The following is a 22,882-nucleotide window of genomic DNA, read 5'->3' on the forward strand; positions in this document are numbered from 1 at the left end:
TATAATCTCTGAAAGATTTTATTAAATATATAAACACACAATTATTTCATTAAATATATACACATACGCACACACATGTATATATGTATTTATATATATGTATACACGCGCGTGTGCGTGTTTATATAACAAAATCTTTCAGAGATCATCTTTAACAAAATCGAAACTCATTACCAAAAATTAAAATAATATAAAATATTTCTCATAGATACAATGCGAAAATGAAATATGCGCAAATTATATCGAATTTATCAATACAAGTACAAATACATTTAAATTAGAACAGCGTCCAAAGTAATTAATATCTCGAAAGAGACAGTTATGCATATTAAATCTTTTTTCAATTTTTCTCAACAAATGTGTAAAAATAATTAATATACTGAAAGAAAAGGATATTTGTGATTATAATTGCATGTAAAATAATTATGATTGAGAGCTCAATTTTTATATTACTGTATTATAATATTAATATGGAAAGATCGATTTTGTTAAAGTATCTAAAAATATACAGATTAGGAAATAACTTTGTTGGATATGTTAAAATAATTAAGTATGTTATTTTGGATGTTCAAATGTTAGAATGCAAAGATCAAAATTTTTTGTAACATTGCTTGCGAAATTGTTTGTCATGCTTGAGTTTCCTACATAATTATTTTGATGATCCATCAAAATTATTTTCAAATTTGTATCTTAAATGTTTAGATATCTTCAGCAAAATGTTTTTTATAACAATTGTATTTATAATTCTTTAATTCTTTAATTTATAATTCTATAAAATATATAGCATCGAAATTATAAATTATGGTAATTGCAATCATTTCTTTCTCTCAGTGCAATTTTCCTCTATTGCTTCGCCATCATTTGACAGCTTACAAATTTTCTCCTCTTTTCATTGTCTGTGCACTCATTCACGCAGTTAATTACAATCACACGTGTGCTAATTGCTGAAATCCAATGCGATGATCGCGCGGCACTTTCATGGCACACTCGATTGTACATGACGTGCTCTTTGTTATACGATGAAAGAATGATTGCGTGACAAATTTACGATCGCACAAAGCTACAATCCGCTGTATGTCTCGTAAATAAGTCAAATAGAGAGTCAAACGAAAGGTTTTAAAAAGATCACTGATATACAAATGCCGAGTATACGGTTAAATAATAAAAGGTTAATTATGATTGTACATATTGATTAGATGCGATGCAATGCTTCATCATCGACTGCTTGAATACGAAAATAGCGTTGATAACTTTGGCAATATCGCGTATCATCATAACAAATCGAATTGACGGCTAATTAAATATAACGTATCATCCAGAGCTATACAATCGATATTCAATATTGCGATGTGCGCAAACCTTCTCAAAATGTGTAAATCACGCGAAATATAGTATTATTGGTAAGCATTCGATATATCACGGCTTTTCATTGCTTAAATTATTCGGCCCAATGATTCGCGTTCTCAATTTAGAAACGATCGGAAAAAAAAGAGTTCAAAGCGTGATGCGAGATACATTCAAATTCAAGCATCAAGGAAATAACTCTATCGACCTAAATATGGTATTGAAACGATTTGCAATTCCCAGCTTCTATCACGTTGATTTCCGTTTCGAACGAGTAAATTGCATGAGATGTCTACTCCGAATAGCCATCGTCTCGACACGCGTAGTTAATCGCGCGAACGATCGCCGATGATTGTTCATAAAGGAATAATCGCGTTCTCTCCTGGTACTTATCGCGGCCGCGTTCCAAATGACAATAACATAAAGCGACACTGCATTAGAATTCTAGATGTACCAGAGTAGCCCAAAGATCCGTCATGTTTGATCAACGGAGTAATCACTTAATGTAATCGTAGAATAGAGTACGTTCTTAAAATCATTATAAAATTTATATGAAATTTATAAGAAATCATTGCGTAATAGGAAATAAAATTGTTTATTTTACCAAATAACTTCATATTTATGAAGAAAATTATTTATAATGAGATGAAATTGTATGAAATTACATAAATCATGTAATCTGTAGAACAATATTTCAGCTAATTTAGAAAGTCATCTTCCGTTTTTGTTCTTATAACCATAATAAAGAACCATATTAAAAAATTATTAAGCTTATATATTTATTAACTTATTTATTAAATTTATTTATCATTTGTTATTTATTTATTACATGATTATTACCATCAAAAACAGTGATCGAAATAGTCAATAAAGTTGGCATTCAGCCAGATAAAAGAATTGTGTTGCTCTGGTACATCTCTTTATATTTCTTGAAAAGAAATCTCATTCCAAAAGAATTAAATAGTGCCACTATTGAAAAAGAGTAAAAAATTTACATTCTTGAATAAGTGTGGCAAATTTTCACTTCTTTTTGGAATGAGATTCATTTCCAAAGAAAAGAAATCTCACTCCAAAAGTGTGAAATCTTACTTCCCTAAAAAAATTGAAAATCCGTTACTCTTATTTCAAAGTGCAAATTTTTCATTTCTTTTCAATAGTAGCAGTATTTTAACTCTTTTGGAGTGAGATTTCACTCCAAGAAATTTAGAGAATAGAACTCTAGCTCACATTGCGTGAATAACAGCTGCAACAACTTTGTGTACACAACTGCATTCAGCAGAGAAAATAGCTTTACAACAGTTGTAAAATTCCTGATACGATTAGTTTTGCCTCTAAAGCTTCACTGAATCTAAATATACGAATCAAAATTCATGTTAAAAAATCTTACAACACCTTGTAAAGCTGCTTTCTTTGCTGTATACAATCAATAGAACGATATATCTATTACCGTTACAAATATTTGTTACAGTGACAACATAACGCCAAACATTCCATTAATTACATTTCAAGTTTTAAATTTAATCTCGATACAAATAAGTTATCATATAACAGTTTGAGTTTCGTTAGTGTTATCTAAAATTGTAAATAATCTGAGAATATTTTGTAAACTTGATTAAGATGTTACTTTGATCTAAAATCGATGTTACAATTGATGTGCGTATGTATTATGTAGAGCAGATTTTAAATTACTTATTTTATATAATAAATATTTAAAAACAATTGAATAATAACATCATTTAAAATAACATTAATAATACAAGCTCGAGTTAATGGTTATAGTAATGTAACAAATTAGAAATTTAAACGAACAAATGTAATATTAAATATATATAATTTATTAAATTATGTACAATTCTAACATCCGTTTAATTATTGATGTTAGAATTGTTTATGATTTAATAAACTGTATATATTTAACATTACAATTTGCTCTTTTAAAATTCTGACCTTTTTATTATAAATTACAGCATTGAACATCATTAAAATGTTAAATGTCTAATGTTTATCTAAAGAGAGTCAAATTTATCTTTATTTTGATCGAAAATATATATATTTGTATATATATACAAAATTTAATCTTCCGTTTTATTTTTTTAATCAAAGACTGAAATTGTGCTTAATAAATCAAGAAGACGAATGACCCGAGAAATCTCAGCTTTTTATTTATTAAACCTTCTGAATTTTTACTGCTCCTGAGATGTCAAAAAGTGGAAAAATAATAATTAATTAAGGGGATCTTAAATTCATCTCTTTTATATTAAACGTAGTGATTTTCGTAAAGAAATTTTGTATATATTACTTTTTTCTAGATTTAAGAATCATTTTCCAGAATTAAATATGTGCAAATACTTCACTGAAAAAATTACTAAATCTTACATATATATTTTTTTAATAATACTAAGTATTTGAATAATAAGTAAACATCTTCTTAGAATAAATAAATATTTATTCAATAACAAAAATAATAGTTAAATCACAAATTAATGGTTCTTGGACCAAGTAATAAATATATATTACATTTAGTATAAATATTTACTTAGAACTATTCAAACAAATTTACTAAAATTTAATATATTTTTCCATTGTAGTAAAATTTATGTCAAGAAAAAATCTTTTAAATTGAAATCGGTACTATTTCTTAATCCAATATAAAGCTGTCAAGTCATGATAACATCTACTTGATATAAAAGCTCTACAATCTTTACTTATGAAATTGGAGACTTCAGACTAGTAGATTACAAGAAGAAACAACTGAGTTTTTAGAATTAGACTTGGACATCTAATTCAATACGAAAATCCATTAGGAACATTTTTGTGTATATATGCGTGCGATATTGATATAGCAATATGTATCGATGACGTAAGTCCTATTAAATCAATAAAGCAGTGACTTCTATATGAAACTATTTTTTAAGATAAAATGATAAGATTAGTAAATGTTCATATTACTAACGAAATCATACACCGATTTCAATGAAGTATATTAAAGGAAGAAGGATTTACACGAGTTTCCAAGTTTCTACGTAAAGCGAAGTCCTTACATCGCCCCCTTGCTTACAAATGCGAAATGAGAATAGTTACATAGTTTCACATCTCTTACATTCGAATTAAGAGAATTCTATAATCTATTCCCTTTAATATATATTTCAAAATCATTAAAATCGGAAATTGCCATTAATGTAAACATTTATCATATTTTTTATATTATTTAAAATGGCTTTGTCATAGAAATTGCCAAAATCCTTTTAAATACTTTTATTTGAATCCGAAATAAAGCTTTTGATGAACAAAGTTTCATCAAAATCAAAGGTTTTCGGAAGTTTATCTCATTTATTTTTTACAATCAAAGCAAAAAATTTATTCATTAAATAGATTAAATTAAATAAATTAAAACGTTAGATTTATTACTGCCAATATGTCCATCTCGTATGTCCATAATAAAAAGTACGTACTGTGCTACTTCAATAAACAACATATACAAGGAAATATAATACAAGGAAATGATTCCAACATCATCATTTAGAATGCAAAAAATTGTAAAAGAGAGTAATATTCTGTTAGTCTTTCTTAATTATAATACTTGGAAAATTTTATTTTTAAAGATTAAATTTCAAATCCGGTCTTTTTATTTATATGGTGAGAAATCGTTTTACTTCCGAGTTGAATATTTAAACTATTAAAATTGTTTAAGCACAATTTCTTTTGCAATTATTTTTTACGTTTTTACTTTACACAATTTTTCTTACATTTAATTGAGGTTATATGAGATTTATAAACTATTGATATATTATTATATTGATATATAATGTATACGTAATCCTCTCTTAATTAATATTGAATCGCGAGAAGCAAAGCAGAGCTGTGTTTCAAAATAAAACTTGAAGTTTCTTAGTTAAATAGTGATTAAAAATATCACTTTGACTCTTGAGATCCATTTATCAAACTATAACTCGTATCCAGATAGGTTTTAGTCGAGTTCTTCAGCAGAAACGTAAATATAAATATAGGTCATAAAGACGTCAGAAGTCTCGTCAATCTTTGAGAGTGCTGTTTATTATTATTTCGATTACTTTTTCACATGTGCATATGTTGAAGAGCTAAAGTGTTTCGGACTTTGATTTATCGCGAGAATTACTAATATAAATGCATGCAAGGTATATATTATGGAATTTTTCGTCATGAAATTTTTCATCGGGGCTTTATACCTTGCCTTATACATTTATGTTCGTGCACTTGCGCATGCTCACCAACGTGGAGGATAAGCGGAAAAATGCCACAGCCAGGATCAAAGTCAATAAATTCGGGCAACAAACAGAATGCAATCTCCTAAAAGCTACGTTCACGTTCGTAGCGAAATAAATATCTCGCGCGTCGGCCCGCTTCGAGATTCGGCTGAGCCTCTGAGATTCAAGTCAGCGTTGCCTTTCGAGTTTCCGGTGGACCGTATCCTTTGCATCTTCCAACGTCCATTTAAACTTCTACTTTGCTTATCGTTATCGCGCCGCTAAACCTCTTCACGCGGTTCGACGCCTTTGCGCCCAACAAAGCGGATGAAGAAAGAAAAAAAAGAAGATGAGAAAGAAAAGCCCGAGGAAAGGCAAAATATGAGGGAGGGAATAAGAACGTTCAAAATGCGCTATTTTATCGTAGCTTCACTGGCGGTTAAGCGTGCCCCGCGGGTTAAGGAGACTACCGTTAAGAAGACGAAAACGACAACGCTGGCGACTGTAACGGCGATGAAACGTGCCGTCGGCCCCTGGGTGTTCCCGCATATGCTCAAAGCTACATGAAAATCCCATAGTCGTATGCTCGCTGGAAATACTAGTGCAGGCGCGACAAAGATGGATAAAGGCGGAGTTGGCGAAAGGACTCGAGAATTATTACAATGGCAAACGGAGGATAGGTCGTGTCGTCGCCGCAGTAATACGTGGCGACGCAATTTGCACTTGTTGCTGTCAACACAGTCTGTGCATTAAGCTTTATTAAACCAAGTGCGACGAATGTTTAATTTAAAATTACTTCCGGAGTCGACATGAAATTGAGATGGCGCCGCGGCCATCATTCGCCGAGAGATATTCATCAAAATTGGATCACGTGCAGTCGAGAAATAAAATCAATCTCACACGCGTCAAGCAGGAACGAAACACGAGAGGATATCGATCATGGTTAAGATCACCGCTCGTAGCTAGCGGCTTGATTAATTGACAGAATCGATCCTGCGGTCCAGTGAGTTTATGCGGTGAATGTAAGCTGATTTCGGCCACATTGTTGCAGCCGTGACAGCTTAGGTAGAAAGCATTAAACTGCTTAAAGCAACCAATCAGGACGTGAATCAGATTTCTGTAGTTACAAAGAGGATGTAAGATTTAGATGCATAGATCACGATGTTGTGTGTGTGTGTGTGTGTGTGTGTGTGTGTGTGTGAGAGTATGTGTGTGCGTGCGTGCGTGTGTATAGGCGATGCAACGTTATAATCAAACTAAACTTTCCACTGTACGAATAAATATTGTTAATTGAAAGCATCGAGAGACAGTGAAATATAGCCTGTTGGATGCCTTCTATATCGCCGCCGGTGACGTTACGGAACAGTAGAAAACATAGTCGACTTGACTGTAAAGCGAGTGTGCCGCACGTACGGAGCATCAAGCCGGGAAAATGTTGTACTAGACACGTTCGAATGATATACGTGGTGTAGTATACAATAGGTGTAGTTGTGGTACGTGTTGAACTGTCAGTAACAAAGTAGACCGACTGAGAGTAAACAGGACTACAAAACTACGTACACCGTGAAATGTACCGTATTAGAAGAACGTTGATTTAAACACCGATTTCAGCTGCTTGAAATTTAATATATGATTTTACAGATTATCAACGTTGCAACTCTATAAGACAATATTCTTAGAATGTTATTGAATATTAAAAACGATCAGTAACATACACTGAGAAAAAATATACTAAAAAAAATAAGAAAATTTCTTTAATTTTAATAAATCATGTGTATATACAACATACTGTGAACACATTTTTTTTAAATAAGTAATTACAGATTTATTAGAAGAATATTATTCTCTTATAAAGAAAATCATTTATTAATTTTTTTTTCAATGAACGACTATCGAAATTTAATTATTTTTTAATAAATAATTTTTCAATTTATTCATATTTATTCATTTCAAGCAAATTCTATTAAAAGAAAATTATTCTTAACTTGTAAAACTTAATATAACATAATTAATATGTATTAACTTTCTACCAAGTATTAATTTTCATAAAATGATAAAGTGTAAATTTTTAATTATTTTTTACATTCTGTATTACAAGTTATACATTAAATTAAACGAAATTGTATTGTTAAAAAATATACTTTATTTATTTTCATGTTGAAGTTCGACTTTAAAATTTATGAAGTTATTGTTAATAAATTTTAAAGCTTCAACATGAAAATCTAAGATTTTTAATCTTAATGCTTTTACTATAATTGAAAGACGAAGTTTTATAGTTTGATTAATATTTATTCAAATGAAATAAATTTAATCTTATTTCTTTAATTTTAATAAATATTCACTAAAATAAAGAAAAGTTTTTTCTTATATAACATTCATGTATAACATTCTAAAAATATTATGTGCTTAGAAATGATAACAAGATACAAGTAAATAATTGACAATCTGAATAACTACCAAGAATAAGTCTATTGTTTCCACGTTCGATACGAATTGTGTCCACATTAATCACGTCGCTAGGAACGCATTTGCATGAACATCATATCAATACTGCTTGACATAACAATACGTATAACCGATTTTATGAATATCACTCGCTATCATTTTGGGAACTTTCCCGATACTATGTAATATTAACTATTCATCATATATACATAAGTTTTAGAGTAGCAAAGGAAGTTCATGATTTATAAACGACACCGATGTAGAGAAAAGAGAGAAGAGAAAGCGATAAAATCCGATCGCTACTGCCGAGGAAGCCAATATTCTACAACAAAATCGATACTCTAAATAAATATTGTTCGATAGATACTCGAATTGACGGCGTATCTCCCGTTTGTCGCCGAAAGCCAATATTTATTTACCGACCGGACCGAAAAACGAGAGAGCCCTGCGCTAGAAACGCGTATATTACACACCCTTACAAAAAATTTGCTAAATAAATATGTAGCTATCGATATATCGACCCACGCAAGTATTGGATCGCACAAAGATATTTTCGACAAAAAGTACTTCTAGCGCACGCCAAATAGTTCAATGTGAAAACTCGTAGCTTCCACAGCATAAGTTCATCCAAGCTAGCCTCTCTGTTAATACATATACAGAATGTTCTGAAATGGATAGAAAGGATGTTGCGAATTAAAACAAATTACAGTAAAGAAGTTAAAAAAAATTACAGTAAAGAAGTATTGAATAAATTAAGTAAAAAAGTTATTTGTAAATTTTTATTTTACGCAAAAGTTTACAAAATAATGACAGTTTAAATATGATCAATTACGGATTACGATTAAATATGAACTACATTTGAACGCATAAGTACGCGCTTAAATAGTAGTCTATTACCACACATGTGATTCATAGACAGATGGCCGTCTGAACGTAATCTGTAATTAGCTGTATTTAAACTCTTTTATCTCAAAATCTATTGCTTGAAATAAAAAAACTTACACAAAACTTTTTTACTTATTTTTTGAAATCTTTTTTAATATTTTGAATCGCGAATTTCAGGGCATTCTGTAGATGCGATTTTTTAAACTCATTATAAAACTGTAAAAAATGCAATTTTATATATAGTGTAATATGTATGTCTTACTTTCTGTATCCGCCGGAATTGGACAGAAAACTATCGGAATAAACTATCTTCACAGCTTGCAGCAATATCTGAAAAAAATAACTATTATATAACTACGACATAAATATATATATGCTTAAACATAAGAACACACACACACACACACACACACACACACACACACACACACACACACACACACACACACGCGCGCGCGCGCGCGCACATATCATATGTCTGTATGTATATATTGTTAGAAATGCTTCCCTTTACATATAAATGAAGCTCGTGATTGTGAACAAAATTAAAAATAATGAATAATTTAATAGAAAACTAAGTTATAGTAGTTACTTAAATGTAATAAATGTGTACATTAAATTTTATAAAATTTTATAAAAAGTACATTAAATTTTATAAAGTTTCATGAAAAATGCATTACATTGCAACTTTCATGTACATATACGCAAATATATTTTTCAATTATAAATAAATTTAATGTAACGCCATGAAATTAAATTCAAATTGTGTAACTTAAAAGTACATTAAATTTCATGAAATTTTTAACAGTGTATATATATATATTTTTAACAGTGTATATATGTATAAATGGCTGCCAAAAGTTTTCAGTTAATAAGTAATTTTATTATTCAGGTAAACAATCTTATTATTGTATATCTTTACATATGTATATAAATATATGGTACGTATATATCTAACAAGAATTAAAATTACCAATTCAGGCAATTTCAATTTTTACTAAATTTATTCGTGTTACAGACTCTATTATCATATACATATGTATATTTTATTTGTGTGTGTGTGTGTGTATTTATATTTTTCATATAGGGATTTTCGTCTTAAATTGTTCAAAAGAATCCAGAAATAATAATAGAGATTATAAAAGTAAAATAATTCTTTATTTATAAGCACTTAAAATTAGCTTATAATTGAAAACATTATTGTAGTCTCGACATTTTCATATAGAATTTTCATTTCAAAATTACCTCAAGAATACGTCCTTAAGAAGAAATGTGATAGTTTGTATATAACACATATAATTTATGTAATGTATATAATATATATAATATATAGATATATATGATATGTTTATGCATATTGATTTGTGCAACTGATAACACAGATGAGATATTCTTTACATGGATTAACGTACAGGATGCGTAGCGTGTTCATTACAAGCGTATCTATGAACATTACCACCGCACTAGTAGCGCATTAATGGGAGATAATACTGATTTATGTGAGGCCTTACGGTCGAGTTTAGGTCGAGTTTGTGTCACATGTACTTTCACACATGTGAATTTCATTATCGATCAATCGGATAATTAATTTTATGTTGTTCAATTATTTTATATCAAGTATTTTATTTAAATAAAATTAATGACAATCATTCTGATGCTAGTATATACCTATTACTAGTTTTTATAACTTTTTATCATAAGATGATTCTTTAAAACAAAATATTAAAAAGACATAATCTATTTATTTCTCATATTATTTTTATTCTCTTTTTTAAATTCATATATAATAATAATGTGAAATTTAAAAAAGATAGAGATAAACCTTTTTGTTATAATGATATATTCCATATTAATGCTTAATCTTTTCGGAAACTTTATGAATATTAATATGATTTTGAAATCATTTACTGTACAAAAATCTCGAAACGCGAAGCAATAAAGTTTGCTGTGTCTGTGACATATATTGCGATCGCAAGAATGGAAAATTACTACGAAGGTTCGCAAGAAAGGAACACCGTGGCAACGGAGATTGGCAGTACGCCAAAGCGCAGCGATGTCACGGGGGAAAAGAGCCGTGCATCATTGATGATTCGGTTCTGATGCTTCTCGTGCGGCTCTCATTCTTCACAATGCAAGCTGCATCGTTGGCTGCAAGACTCGCGAGTTAGCTGCAAGCTTCGCGATACATTGCAAAGCAAAAGGAAGGAAATCAGAATCGGTAATTCGATTACCGTACAAAATATGCCGCTCGGATCATACCGTACCGAAATGAATCGCGCAATGAATTCATAACAGGAATAAATTCAGTCATCCGACAGTCCATATGTTATTGCCGTACTCGTGTCTGCATGAAATCGAGCGGACAGCGTTGCAATCCGTTGACAATATTCGAAAAGCGCTCTTCATCCGTGCCAATTTTCGTGTTCGTTAATCGCGAGTTACGTCCCTCATCCGATTATGATTCGATACCCATTGCAATTCCAGCCACGCCGACTGTAATACCACGGACAGGTACCAAAAATTCTCTATTACTTCACATCGTATCGTGAGATAAAAACAGCATCTCTATTCTCATTTTATTAAACTTCACGAGATATACCGGTCTGCGCGTAGATTTTCTCAAAAGAGAAGAAAGAGAAAGGAAATAAAGAAGGAAAAACAAGAGTATTTAGAAATGATTGAAAACGTGAAAGCAATCGGCCGGATAAGCATGCCGGATAATATGCATTTCGTGGGGAAAAAGAGCGAGAAATAATGCAAAGTGTGCAACTGGCAAACGAGAGATACGGCAGCGAACTGTCGGCGCAGCTGTGACTGTTTCTGCCGTCGAGTGAATCGGTTCTCTCGACTACTACAATAACAGAAGATGAAGGAACAGGAATACGATGCTCTCGGAAATTAAACGTAACGATTCATGCAGTAAAAGCGCGCAAAAGCAATGGACTATTACATTATATTAAAACAAAATTAATTTGAAAGATCAGTGCCTAATAATAAGGAAAAATCAGAAAAGGGATTGAAACTACAAACCACAGAGTGTAGCAGATTCTATTGATAGCTTATGTCGATATAATTAAACTAATTTCAATTATTTTAAAATAAAATCGGTTTAAGAAATACAATGTATTTAATTGAATTCATCGCGTCGTTGGAAACAATGCCTTTTTAAATTAGAATTATAAGTTGTTAATATTTAAAATTATTCATTTCCGTTTTCAATTATATGGAAGCAGTTTCCTTTGGTATATTTCTTTAAATTATAAATGACATTTGATTTAAAATATAATTAAAAAATAATTATAAAAATTAATAAATATTAATAAAAGAAGATAAATCATATTATTTGAATTTTATATCGCGGTTGAAAAATACGGAAAATCAATTCACAATTTTAATGAAGGTGCAGTGAATTAAATAGTAGTAAGAGACAGAGAGAAAGAGAGAGAGAGAGAGAGAGAGAGAGAGAGAGAGAGAAATAATTCATGATGTACTTTATGCGCTGCGATATTGAAAGTATTCTTGCAGCGATCGTTGAGAAGATTTCGCCGGTCTGAGAATCGCGACGGAACGATTAAGAAAACTCGATATTCAAATCAATTGCTATCCCAATGCCCGTAAACCAGTCTCATAAATTTCGACAAAATGCAAACCACGTGGAAATCTTGGCGCATACTATTCATGTAACAAGTATTAAGGCGGCGCGATATGCAAAATTTTTGCGAAGCATTCTTCTACGCGAACAAGTTTTCGCATTATCGTTAGAAAATGCGAGCGATCTACGGAGTCTGAAAAGTCACGTTTGCTCACATGCATTTATTCGAGAACTCATTGCCACGTGGTTACATGGTCGGAAGCTACAAAAAAGCACTTCGCTCTTCGTATATTCTTCGGTGAGAATTTAGTTTTTAACATTTTTATTTTAATAAGAAAGATATATAAATGGCATCTAACGAAGTGCGAACAACGGGAGTGTTCTACTTACGCGAATGTAATCAAGGAACTCCTCATCATTTCAAAACGTTTTCAATTCCGGAGTGGAATCTTATTTTATCATAGCATAGTAATTAGGACAGAGATTATTACAACTGCGGCGTACACAATAATGCGACGTCTCGACCCACCGACAGCAAATTACGAAACTCCGAACTCTGGAAGTAAACTCTGGTTGGTCCGATACGGGAAGATCCTGGCACCAGGACCGAGTTTACTTTGGCGCTCTAAAGTACCACAACTCTCGCAACCCGCCTACGAAATATAGCATATTATAATAACTTATCGTTAATTTCGGCCTGCTTCACCGCGTAACTTTCGTAACGGAAAACCGTTCGTTGCGCCGAGGAAATACTAATTTAAGTAAGCAGATCGATATTCTACATCGATAGAAAATAGACGTGTATATTAACTTGATATTAAGAAAATTAACACGTATATGTGTAATCTCTTATGTCGTTTGCATTATACGAATGTAGCATATCGCATTAATGCATTGTCTCTTCTTAATTTGTCCTTTAATCAACGATGTCTTCATTCACAAGATAATCCTAGATATTGTCTTCATCCTAATCCTGCCGATGTTGCTTATGAGGTTAATTAAATTACCAGACGCGCTCTCGGAGCACAAATTTATCATAACACGCATAGAGATGTAATCTCGGTGTAATTTGATCATCGTGTGTCGCGGTAACGAGTAACGAAACAGAGTACTTATCGCAAGTCGTATTATTTTAACGTTCCAAGGTGAAACATCCATGGATGAAGGAATAATCCGCGACTCCTCCTTCACAAATATGTACGTTCCATCGGAGACGCATTACTTACGCCACATTAATTCCGAGGAGTCGAAGAGAGAATCGCTTTTTGCGTCAGAGTTTTATGACGAGTAAATCACGGTACACCAGAAATTGCACCCACTCTCATCGCGTCTAAATGCAAACCGCGCTGTCGCGTTTTAGCGGAACATATTGCTCGGTTCGATGGTCAATCGACAACTGTAACTTGCATGCAGCTGAATTACACGCATCCCACGTTACGCTGTCCGCAACACAGGTCATTGATGTTTACGATCCTGTAAACAGCGTACACATACGTCTAGCATGCGATATACTAATTGTACTTCTCACACTTTTTAAAGTGATGACGCGTAAAATTTGATAAAAATGATAAAAATCTGATTTTTTACAATTTACAATTATCATTAGACTGCTAAATGGTGTAAAATGATTTAAAACCGAATTGTCGAATTGTACACGGCGTTAAACAGATATGATAATGGATCAATACAAATTAAACAAGTTTTCACTGCAGTGAATGCCACTGAAATTCAATAACGTCGAATTTAGTAGTAATTGATAGTAATCGTATATTGGATTGCCAGTAAATTGGCAATCCTATACATGAATCTGGCCAGATCTCGTGGAAGTAAATGCTAAAATTAAAAAAAAAAACAAGAGAAAAAGCGCGATAAGCTATGAATTAAAGAATCGAAGTGCGCAATATTCTACAAAAAAAAAAAAAGATCGTCATTGATTCAACGTTTTCAGGATTTTGACTTAAAATTAAATTTTAGCTGAACAATTGAAAATTGACAAACAATATATTTTTATATAAGAATAGAGTATTTGAAAAATTTCAATACAACAAAAATAGTTCACATTCCAAGAACGTGTAAAACATGTGCATGGAGTGAGAAAATTCTCCAGATTATTGCAGGATTCAAAGGATTCTGCTTACAAAGGGATAGAATGCGAGAGAGCGTGTATGTAATACTATCTGTGATATCAGATGCAACAACATATTTATCGTTCAATATACTTCATACTGCTTTACATACTTGCTGCATTATGCCATACAAACGCGTATCTATCACGAAGCATTGGCAAGGTAGGAATTTCAGAGCTGTCCGTACGCAAATACCGAATTTCTGTCGCATGTAATTCGGGAAGAGGATTGTGTCATCGAACAAATCGCGCCCTATTCCTGATGCGGAACCTCGCTTAATGATTCCATGCCATAGTCAGTTTCGTAACCGCACTGTCCAATCATCAAATAGCTTCGAATTTCATTGACCGATGCCAGGTAAGCAGAGATATGTAAATGTAGTACAAACCATTCGACGATTCGATATCTAAGTTTAAAAGCTAAAATTACATTCATACATAATTATGTATGAATGTAATTTCAGCAAGTTTTAGATCACGACTTTTAAATAATATGCGTTAAATCAACGAATACAAAGATAAAATTCAAGAATGTATTTTTGATAATTAAAAAAAACATTATTTCAACATAAAAATATTAAATTTTAAATTTATTAAACTTTATTCTATTTCAAAAATTCTTTTTTAAATCCCAGATTTTTTTTTAAGGTTGTTATCTTAGCAGTTGATATACCAAAAGGAAATCTTAAAAGAGACGTTTTAAAATGACATTATTCTTAGAAAAGTCACGTAAAAAGAAAGTAGCTTTGATATAGCGGGTCTGTAGAGATCGAATATGATTTCTTAAGAGAATCGGTTCGATTAAGAATGAATCCTGACAGGGTGGTTCGCTCTCCTTCGTCGCTCTCCCCCTCTCGCTCCATAAACATAGGATCGCTCGATTTTAAATGAAGCACTCAGCCGAGATTTCCCCGATCACAGTAATGGTTCTCCCACTTTACTCTTCTTCCACCGAATTTAACGCAAACCCCATTGTCCTTTTGGCCGCATCGTAAAATGCTAATTTGTGGCGTTTCAATAGATGGAATAGGCGGGGGGAACGAACAAGTGACAATCGTTAGATTCGCAATCGAGGAAATCCTCGAAAGGGCTATCGATTTTCATTCTCACCAGTATGTAAGTATGTGTGCGCGCGCGTGTAAATGTTAGTATATGTGTAGAAATCACGTATCCATACGAGCAATCGCGAAAGGTGCTCTCGTGCAATCGCTACCATGGCGAACGGTATTGGTTGGTCGGGCTGCACCATGTTCGAAACAACACTCAGGATTGACATTAGATATCAGTGAGGCCGGTCACGCACGGGCAACGTGCCTACTAACGGTGGTGCCGAGTCCGCGACAAGTAAATTTTAATTGAGGCACGAATCTCTCTCATTTTGTCTTTGTTGCGTGCGTCCACGGGAGCCTTCGAAATACGCTTATATTCGAAGAAACGACCAATTGTATCGCAATGAGTTGCTATCGCTGGATATCGGAACCTGATATAAATTCACATAGGAAAGAGAGTTTTTTGGTGAAATATCTAAAAATTTACGTAGTACATAAAGTCACACGAAATTATAGCACTTAAGATCCAGCTTAGACCGTTAGAAGCATCTATTTCTATTGGTATTCTTATATTCTCACATGTACGGTCGAATGAAATTCAATATTTAGTATTGTCTAAAAATTTAATTATACGTAAATATATATTTGAAAATAATTTTGTTCCAGCGTCAAAATTATATAATAGGACGCTTAAACTATAATAGTTACTCCAGAATGTTAAAACTTTTTACAAAATTGCTTCATCATGTTTGAGATTCTTATGTAATTATTTTGATGATTCTACAAATTAATTTTCAGATCTATCTAGATAAATTTTATATACTTCAACAAAATTGTTCTATCCATGTGCAAATATTCAGATTGATAATTTGATATTCAAATAATTGGAATAAGTAAACTCACAACACAACCTAATAACAAAGTGATATGTCAATGTCTATTGGGAAAAGATCCTTATAGTTGAAAAATTTATAGTTGAACTATCAAACATTCTAGTCGAGATAACCAGAAATTCAATAATGATAACCAGAATTCTAATTTATGATCAGAATTCGTTTTGTTTATACTTCTTATTGATACAACTAGAATATTTTTCTCAGTGTACGATTTACAAACATTGACACACACACACGCACGCAATCTTGTATATTACTACATTAAAATTGCACGCACACAAACGCACAGATTATCGTAACGCATTTTCGTATCAAATTATACACTGAAAAAAAAATTTTGGTCATTTTTGATCTAATGAATGATCAATGTCCGACTTAATGCCCAATTTAATTAATGTTCATTAATATTATAAATGGATTCATTTATATAACTACACATATTCATTCTTGCAATGAATTCTAGTAATAGTTTTATAACCTAAATCATTATGAAAATCATTTGATCAATTTTCATTAACTCAATGAATATTTTATGTACAGTATTTATGTACAATATTTACGTACAATTTTGGTTCAGTGTGGATGGCACACTGACTCTGCTCTGGTGCGAGTGCAGAATTACTTTGGTGTTATATCAAACTGTCACAAACGTCAGTGCAACATTTCTTAAATTCATTCAGCTCATTCAGTAGGCCCGAATATAAATTCAGCACTATACCGAGTCACTTTTTATTTGTCGAATATAACAATCTGAACACAGTGCACACCAAACTGAATGTATGGCACTGGAACAGTTCGCACTCAGTGCAGTCTGTCGAATTCGCTAATAGCATTTCCCATTGGCAGAACTGATGCGCACTCAATACACGTTAAAGCTGTTGTATATTACTCTAATCTGAATGTAAAAATAGAATATTTCAACTAATAAAATACCCAATATATATGTTTTATCAAATAGCACGATAAAATGTATTGAGGATTTCGCAGTTTAACTCCTTCTAAATTTTTATTAAACATATATCTTTACATCGATTTGTGTACAACGGTTTTAAAGTGTGCTAAATGTGCACTAGTTCTGTTAATAAAAAATGTTATAAATCTAATTTTAAGAACTCAACGTTGTTCTTATAAGCTACTAATTGGTTCTTATAAATTACTAATCTGGAAATTACAATTTTGTAAGTTCAGATTGCAAAGCTTTTATATCAAATTATCATGATTTGACAGCTTTAGATATTATATTAGATTAAAGCCGGAATTCATAATCAATTCTTATATGTATTTAAGACTGTCTTAAGTATTTAAGACAGTCTTAAAATGTCATGAACTATCAGAGAGCCACACATCAGCATTTTAAGACATTATTTAAAATGATCTTAAATAAAGAAATGGTAAAAAATATTTCAATTTAAACGATTTTCATTTTCAATATAAACTCTATCTCACAAACACGTATTAATACGAATATTTTAAATTTGAAAAAAGGATTTTCAAATCTATAAAATCTATAAACAAAAATACGTTATAAAAATTATATTTCAGTAAAATAAACGACTTTGAAATCCTCTTAATTACATTAGATTGTTTATCACGTTCAAAATTGCTTTTTTATTGAAATGAAATTCATTTTACTTTAACTTTTTAAGAAGAAATGAGAAAAATTAAGAGAAAAAAGCTTCAATGTCCTATTTTTTACATGAAGCAAATACGTTAGAGTCTCTTATTGACAGAAATGCAATATTGATGGAGCATCCTGTACATTCTACTAACTCTCCGCATGATACTGTAGTTAATTGTATTTGCACGATGCTAGTATCCAATATACTGACGTCTACTATCATTTTTATCTAATTATTAAGTTATTAACTTACCACCCGCTCTTCAAGGAAACTCTCAGAAGCAGGAGAGGAACGCAACGTGATCTGTACGCTACTATAGAACGATTTCCCCTTCCCATCAAGATCTGAGCGCCCAATAAAAGAGTTTATCGAGGTATCGCTCGAAAGATAGAATTGAAAACCGAGATCCTTCCTCCCAGTCGTTCCCATTGAAATAGTCGTTCAATATCGACACGGTATACTCTACTTGGCGCGACATAGTCGATCGAGTGGGAGTTGCGCAGAAGTGAGGCACACCATACTTTACGGCAATCAAAAGTTCGCCGATGGAATCTTCCCGATCGTAAACAGTGTAACGACGCTTGGGCCAAAATTTATCGCAAATTAGTTTCGTACCTGTGCATTTACGTGCGCAGCATACGATAAAAGAATATACATAAATCAATACGAATGAGTACAAAGCACCCTTGATCCATAATTCGGGTCCATAAAAAAGTGTCAAGAATAACCGGAGTCAAGAATATTCGCTTCATATAAAACGTGATGCATGCGCATCAATGTGTATACGAGAGCCATCCCTCTCTCGAACCACCTGATGGCGCATGAATAAAGACATTTCATGCGAATAAAGTAGTAGCGCTCTGCCATTTTTATTCCGCCGTTCTCTCCGACTCCTGGAAATGACCTTTTAACTCTCGCGAAAGGTATACGAACACTTGACAGCCCACGAGCCGTCTAGAATAGTCGGAATATTTTAGAGGATTGTGAACATTCTGTCCTGCGTTGCGTGAGCGATTAACGAAATGAAAAATCGCCGATATCGCACATTATTACTGAATACTGAATTACTGAATAATGACGTCGTAATTCATATAAAAAAATACGTGTATTGCGTACGATAGGACGGCTATATGATAGAATGTTCGTGTTGCGCTCTCGCGTCTCGTAAATATTCATTTAATCTAATCTACGAGTATATGTACATATTCCGCGTCTTTCGTAATTGTCGGTGAAATTGCAAGTCGATATCTAAATGGCCCGAGCCTTTGTAACAGAGCCTTTGTACGCATCGCACGGCATATATCTATGTATATCGAGATAATAAAGGAGAAAGCGCCGGGGAAGCGAAAGGAAACGAGCGACAAAACGGTCGGCCGGAATTGCACTGACATGGCAGGGAGAAAAAGACGTGTTATCGAAACGGACCGTAATCCGACGTCGGAGATATCTATTATAATCGAAACTAGACTCGACTTCCGCGTATATTATCGATTCACGTCGCTCCGTCAATTACCCATCTTATAGAGCGGAACGTGCAGAATCGACAACTGGATTTAGTTAGGTATATAATCCGTCCACTGGCAAGTGACATTGATATTCCTGGCGCGTGAGTAATTCGTGCACCCGCTAAGTGTTGAGCGATCCGTCCTGTGCATAAACGACAAACGACGTAACGAGCGTAGAATCAAATTAAAACGCAATGACGCTTCACCTCGGCCTCTCATTATCTATTCGCGCCATGTGATGGTCGGCTGCATATACGAGTCGACTGTTGCCGCAGCGCGATAATAATGAATCATCCGTGAAATTATTTTGTCCTTTAAACACGATTATAATATGCTTGTGTGTATGCAAATTTCTCGCTACAATGAAAACAGATTTAAATCGACTTCAGTTGATCGTACAAAATCTGTTACACATAGCAAGTTAGTTTGAATTGGATCGCCGAATAGAATTCACTTTATAACTCACTTTCATATCGGCGCTCGAATTCTTGTCGAGAAATGTATGATTGAAAAAAAAAATAATGACGTAAACATTAAATGAATAAAATTTTTATAAACTTATTTCGCAATACGCTGTTGATTTATCCTTTTTACGAATGACTAACAATAAGTCTGCGGAAAATTAATGTAACGTAAGCAAATTAATGCAACGATGTAAGATAGGAAATATACATTCCACGGGAAAGATACATAACTCGGAGTGATGAGAGTTCGCCTTGTTACGCGAGAGAGAGAGAGATAGAGGGGGGAGGGGGGGCGAGGAAGAGGGAGAGGGGGAGAGGGAGAGGGAGAGAGAGCGATGAAAATTAGTCCAAATCTACGAATTTCAAATGGGTCGTGAGTCGCCGTGAGAGATCCCTTTCGTGGTTCGTTTCCACATGTGTAGAACATCGTCGGTCAGACGGATCTTCTCCTCTCAGTACTCGCGGCGGAGAGCAAAGGAAATTGCGGTAGAGACGGAAACCAAAGCAATGCTGAAATTCATGCAATACCACGCCCCAGCAACGCATCTAATAACAATACTTGCATTAGGTCATGCTCTCCCAATGTAGACAGCCGACGAAATGCAGCTTAATGTAGCGCGTTCGCGTTCGTTGTTTCGTCTCGCGCTGTTTGAATGTACACGATCCGCGGAGTGCCTCTTGTTTCAAGACGCTTGAATTAAATATGCACAGGCGGTGTCACTTTTGTGCCATTCAAGAATGAAACGTAGAATTATGCACGACGCGTAAGCCGTTCGGATTGCCTTTTGTTCTCCGTTCGGTCACGCGATAGTTTTAATTCATTTATCTGAGAACAGCATCGAAACTCGCATTCGGGAATAAATGGCAGGGATATCCCAATGGCAATCAGATTCGGGGAATAGTCCGATACAATTCAGTATGAACGTCGATAACGTGCCGGCGAATACAGCGGTGATAACACGTTTACGCAGCAAGATGGGCAAACAGAAAATTGTACTAACGGTACAGCTGTTTAAACTATCGTACTCGCTGAGTGCGCAGCTCTGATTAATCCGTAGGGTGCTTCAAAAACGGTGCCGAAATACAAAGTGCATTTTTTTTTTTTGGGGGGGGGTAATCGCAAGTTCGGTATTCCAATAGACGCATCAGGAATTTTTTTGATAGAAATTTCTATATATATATATATATATATATATGATATGGTAAAAGAATTTATAACGCTAAACGTGATCGATTAAAAGAATTTCACACATAATTCACCTATAAGCTATGCGGAAAGAACGATTTTACTGAAATATCTAAAAATTTAGCTAGATATATTATAAAATTAAAAATAATTTTGTTGAATTATCAAAATAATTACGTTGCAATTCAAGCATTCAAGCATGACGAGCAATGTTGCAAAAAGTACTGACATTCTCTCAAGCAATCAGCTTGATTGTACACAATTATTTTGATAGTTTAACAAAATTATTTTTCAGATTTGTATCTAGATAAATTTTTAAATATTGGGTTGTCCGGAAAGTCGTTGTTGAAGAAAAATTGAAACGCAGAAAATTTTAATTTAATAAATGTATACTAAAATTTAAATTTTAGTCGGCACGAACTTTCCGGATACTTTAGTACAACCGTGTATGTATAATATCAATATATTAAAAATTTGTAAAGTAAAAAATATCCTACTCTCTTTTAATCCTTGTCGTGAATATATAACTATTTAATGAAGAATAATATCATATCGGAAAAATGAGACGAATGAGTTATTATAACAGAAATTCACTGTAGAAATTATCGTATATTATATTCAACTTCAATTTTGGTATCATTCTACGTATGGCAGAGTGAATTATGATCTCAAGACACGTATATAAATTGTATGATATCGTTAAACGTGCAAACGCATGTGCGCAAACGCACGAAAACGTATACACTCGCCGTAAAGCCTCTGCTGCATCGGATATGGTAAACTCCGCTCGCAATCTCCCGATAAATTGTTTTAAGTGGATTACCAGCGCAGGTCTCTCGGAGAACTTTACACGACGATATTAACGATGGCAGAGCGACGACGAGAGAGTTACAATAAATCATACAATTGTTCGGCAGAACTTCCCATGATGCAAGAAGCAAGCCGAGAAATGCATTTCATCATCGTCAAATATTCCAATCGCATTAAATAGTTATACTAAGACCATGACATCTGATATTTTATCGTAATGGTGATAAAACATACAGGATAGTACATATATGTGTGTGTGTGTGTGTGTGTGCGCGCGCGCGCGCGCGCGCGTATATATATATATAGATAGATAGATAGATAGATAGATAGATAGATAGTAATGGTATATAATAAAGTATAAAGATAAACACTTATCGTAAGCGGATCGATATTACAGAAGATATATGTATGTATAGTCCATTATTACATTGTCACTCATTGCATCGCGATTTCGATCACCTCCGTTGAGGTATTATTGTTACGGTATTCTGAACGCGAGAACGCGGTGTTGCTTCATTGTTACATGGGTCCACTTGGGTGGCCGACTATCGAGCGGCAACGAACACCGAAGGAGAATGTCGACAGTAACACCGAACTCCATATAGATACGTGGACTCTATATTCCTCATGAATGTGAACGTGGCATTAGACCATGGAATATGCAGGGGGTGGCACGGGGCGCAATAAGTTTTCGCTGTGGAATCGTATCGAATGTGGGTCCATTTATCAGGCGCCAGAC

The 22,882-nt window shown here is 33.2% G+C and overlaps 1 long non-coding RNA gene across 1 annotated transcript in view; it reads right to left on the reverse strand.

Moving 5' to 3' along the window:
• Window positions 1-22,882, reverse strand: part of LOC108686358 — a 156,976-nt gene that overhangs the window by 48,356 nt on the left and 85,738 nt on the right. The window contains exon 3 of the long non-coding RNA XR_001931699.1: window positions 9,160-9,227. This is a non-coding gene — a long non-coding RNA (uncharacterized LOC108686358). The remainder of the gene's footprint in view (window positions 1-9,159; window positions 9,228-22,882) is intronic.

The sequence above is a fragment of the Atta colombica genome, unplaced genomic scaffold (assembly GCF_001594045.1).
Source record: "Atta colombica isolate Treedump-2 unplaced genomic scaffold, Acol1.0 scaffold176, whole genome shotgun sequence".
Lineage (NCBI taxonomy): Eukaryota > Metazoa > Arthropoda > Insecta > Hymenoptera > Formicidae > Atta > Atta colombica.